Here is a 4,781-nt window from a genome sequence, read left to right as displayed (position 1 = left end):
TTTATCACACATAGGAAATGGCCTTACCACTGAAAAATACTCTTTGGATGTAGAACTATCAAAAAAATAATTCATGCTATTCACAAATGAGAAAAGTGAGGAGGTCAATAAGTAAACTGCAATTGCTCCATTAAAGTTTCCTCAACCACACACGGACAAGGGTGGAGGGAGAGAAGGAGGAAGAGGGATGGAGGGAAAGGGAAAAAAAGGAGAAAGAGCTACAGGAGAGATAGAGGAAGGGACAGGATTTGAACCATGTATTCCTTTGTCCTTGCAATCTTAGTTCTATTTTATGTTGATATTTCCTCCAGTTAATTATGTTGCTTCTGGTTCACATGATCTCATATAGAAAATGCACAAGAGTTTAAGAACAGAATATAATGATGAAGGAATATCAACAAGTATATTTTTTGCACTGGTCATATTAGTCAAACATAGCATTACAAAAGGAGCGTCTAATCTTCCCCAGATACCATTATAATGTAAAGTTCTTACATATTATTAGCGTCAGTAAAATTTGATAAATTTCTACTTGACTGACAGAAATACAGATTTATCTTGGTTCCATGCCACTCCTGATAGAAATTTACCTCCACCTTGGAAGAATACAAAGGACTCCACTTAAAAGGCAAATCAAGCCAAACCTTATAAAGACAAACCACAGACTCAGGGTTACATGGTTTGAGTTCTGCACAAAATATTTGAATGGCTGCTTCATAAAAGACGATATATGAGGACTTGGGGCAGAACAAGATGGCGGAATAGAAGGCTCCACCAATTGTCCCTGCTTCAAGGACACCAATTTAACAACTAACTATACAAAATAGCACCTTTATAAGAACCAAAAATCAGGTGAGTACCTGGTTTTAACTTCATATTACTAAAAGACGCATTGAAGAGGTAGGAAAAACCACCTTGAATTGCTGACATCACACCTCCTCCCTCCCCCAGCGGCAGTGGCATGGTGCAGAGAACATTTTTGTGTTCTGTGGAGAAGGAGATCACAGCATTTGTGAGGCACTGAACTCAGTGCTGCCTTATTATAACAGAAAACAAAATTGGACCAATCTATGTTCATGAATTGGAAAATCAAGATTACTAAAATGTCCATACTACTCAAAGCAATCTACAGATTTAATGCAATCCCTATCAAAATACCAATGACATTATTCACAGAAATAGAAAAACAATCTAAAATCAAAACACCCAGAATAGCCAAAGCTATACTAAGCCAAAAAACAAACAAAAAAAAAAACTGTAGGAATCACTTACTTACCTGACTTTAAATTACACTACACAGCTAAAGTAACCAAAAAGGCATGGTACTGGCATAAAACATACACATAGATCAATGAACCTGAAGAGAGAATCCAAAGATAAATCCATACATCTACAGTGAACTCATTTCTGACAAAGTAGCCATGAACATACATTGTAGAAAGGACAATCTCTCCAATAAATGATGCTGGGCAAACTGGACATCTATATGCAAAAGAACAAAACTAGACTCCTGTCTCCAAACAGATACAAAAATCAAATCAAAATGGATTAAAGACTGAAATCTAAGATCTCAAATGATGTAAATACTACATGAAAACATTAGGGAATCTCCCCAGAACATTGAACTGGGAAAGATTTCTTAATTAATAAACACTTCACAAGCACAGGCAACCCAAAACAAAAATTGACAAATGGGATCATACCAAGTTCCAAAGCTTCTGCACAGCAAAAAAAATAATTAACAAAGATAAAAGCCACAGAACAGGAAAAAATATTTGCAAACTATCCATCTGACAAGAGATTAATCACCAGAATATATGAGGAGCTCAAACAACTCTGTAGGAAAACAAAAACAAAAACTAATAATCCCTTTTTAAAAAAATAGGCAAAAAATCTGAATAGACATTTCTCAAAAGAAGACATATGAATGGCCAACAGGTATATGAAAAGGTGCTCGACGTCATTGCTCATCAGAGAAATGCAAATCAAAACTGCAATGAGATTTAATCTCACCTCAGGTAGAATGACTTATCTAATGTCTGGCAATAACAAATGCTGACAAGGATGGAGAGAAAAGGAAAGCTTCGTATATTGTTAGCGGGAATATAAATTAGTACAACTACTCTGGAGAACAGTGTGAAGGTTCCTCAAAAAACTAAAAGTAGAGCTACCGTACTATCCAGCAATCCCACTGCGGGGTATACACCCACAATAAAAGAAATCGACGTATCGAAGAATACCTGCACTCTCATGTTTGTTGTAGCACTGGTCACAATAGCCAAAATTTGGAAGCAGTGGAAGTGTTCATCAACAGATGAATGAATAAAGAAAACGTGGTTCATATACACAATGGAGTACTAATCAGCCATAAAGAAGAATGAGATTCTGTTTTTGCAACAAAATGGATGGAACTGGAGGTCATTATGTTAAGTGAACTAAGCTAGACAAAGGACAAACTTTACACATCCTCACTGACTTGTGGGAGGTAAAAATGAAAATAGTTGAACTCATGGAGATAAGAGTAAAAGGATGGTTAACAGAGACTGGGAAGGGTAGTAAGGGAATGTGGGGGAAATAACGATGGTTAATGGGCACAAAAACATTGTTAGAATGAATAGGATCTGGTATTTGCTAGCACAGCTGTGTGACTATAGTCAAAAATAATTTGATTGTACATTTTAAAATAACTAAAATAGTACAGCTGGATCATCTGTAACACAAAAGATCAATACCTGAGGTGATGGATATTTACCCCGATGTGATTATTATGCATTGCATGCCTGTTTTGAAACATCTCCTGTATTTATCTCCTGCACGAGGCCAACTGAGGGCACTTGCTCCTCTTGTTTCTGCTCCTGGGTTAACAATCAAGATGGTACATGCTGATGCCTTTTCTCGTCCTTTGAGTCGGAATGCAGTTGTTGGTTTAATTTTCTGTTTGACAATATTTGGTTCAGTAACATACTTTAGTATCAAATGGATGGTAGATGCAGTTGATCCAATCAGAAAGCAAAAACCAGAAGCTCAGAAACAGGCAGAAAAACTAATGAAGCTAATTGGTGTGAAAAATGTGAAGCTCTCAGAATATGAAATGAGTGTTGCTGCTTATCTAATAGACCTTTTTTTTTTTTTTTTTTTTTTTTGAGATGGAGTCTTACTCTGTCACCAGTGCAATGTCTGGAGTGCAATGGCACCATCTCGGCTCACTGCAACCTCCGCCTCCTGAGTTCAAGCAATTCTCCTGCCTCAGCCTCCTGAGTAGCTGGGATTACAGATGTGCGCCACCACACCCAGCTAATTTTTGTTAATTTTAGTAGAGATGGAGTTTCACCATGTTGGCCAGGATGGTCTTGATCTCTTTACCTCATGATCTGCCTGCCTCAGCCTCCCAAAGTGCTGGGATTACAGGCGTGAGCCACCGAGCCCAGCCTAGTAGACCCTCTTAATATGCATGTTACTTGGAAGTGATATAGCAGGTTTAGATGATGTCATTACGGATCTGAAAGACACAGTCATCTTACCTATCAAAAAGAAACATTTGTTTGATAATTCCAGGCTTCTGCAGCCTCCAGAAGGTGTTATTCTCTATGGGCCTCCCTAGGCTGTGGTAAAACGTTGATTGCCAAGGCCACAGCCAAGAAGCAGGCTGTCGATTTATTAACCTTGAGCCTTCGACACTGACCAGTAAGTGATATGGATAATCTCAAAAATTGACTGCTGCTGTTTTCTCTCCTGCCATAAAGCTACAACTGTCCATCATCACTATAGATGAAATAGACTCCTTTCTACGAAACTGTTCAAGTTCTGACCATGAAGCTACAGCTTTGATGAAAGTTCAGTTTATGAATCTCTGGGATGGATTGGATACTGATCACAGCTGCCAGGTCAAAGTAATGGGAGCTACCATTCATCCTCAGGACCTTGTCTCAGCTATAATAAGAAGAATCCCTACAAGATTTCATATCAACCAGCCTGCTTTAAAACAGAGAGAAGCAATCCTGAAACTCATCTTGAAAACTGAAAATGTGGGTAGGCATGTAGACCTGCTAGAAGTTTCCCCGGAAACTGATGGGTTTTCAGGAAGGGACCTAAACGTGATGCATTGAGATGCTGCCCTCCTCTGCGTCAGAGAATGTTAATCCTATATCAGAAGAAAGATGAAGATGAAACTCAGCCTGTTCAACAGAGAACCTGTATCGGGCAATTGAAAAGATAAAGAAATCAAAGCATGCAGGATTTCAGAATGTTTTAACACACATTTGTTTAGATTAAGAGCAAAGATCATTTGTACAGTTCAGTGATCTAGTGTTTTGTGTCCTCTTATCAGTTAGTGGAAGCAGAATGGAAAGAGTGCTCTCCAAACAATGAGGGAGCTCAGTGTTTATGGTTTTATACTCTGAATTCTAAGTTGTTGAGATGCAGTTGTTATATAAGTGGCATTACTGTTTGTCAGAAATCATGAGGAGGAACAATTAAATCCAGTCTGAACGTGGGTGCTTGTGTTTGAGCTCTTTAGCCGTATGTCATACAGCCTTATAGAATCTAAGCTGGTCTTAAAGTCATAAATGATTCATTGGGTCATTAGTGAGAAATGGGGATGTGGTTAGGCACTGTTTCCTAGACTTGTGAGTATGTGTTTGTGTGTGTGCACATATGTGTGTGTGTATTAGATGTATGTATCCACACATTTTATACTGACATTCTGTAGATATGTTTGAATATAAAAATTTTTTTTTACCCAACTACTAAATCCAGAAGTACCAAATAATACATAGTAAAAC

At 38.0% G+C, this 4,781-nt stretch overlaps 1 pseudogene; it reads left to right on the top strand.

Annotated features, from left to right (window-relative positions):
- The first annotated feature begins 2,506 nt into the window (after positions 1–2,506).
- On the top strand, positions 2,507–4,379 carry LOC126941072 (outer mitochondrial transmembrane helix translocase-like; annotated as a pseudogene).
- The last annotated feature ends 402 nt before the right edge of the window (positions 4,380–4,781 follow it).

This window comes from Macaca thibetana, chromosome 18 (assembly GCF_024542745.1).
Source record: "Macaca thibetana thibetana isolate TM-01 chromosome 18, ASM2454274v1, whole genome shotgun sequence".
NCBI lineage: Eukaryota > Metazoa > Chordata > Mammalia > Primates > Cercopithecidae > Macaca > Macaca thibetana.
Note: the sequence above shows the minus strand (reverse complement) of the source record. Positions and strands in the feature narration are given on the sequence as shown.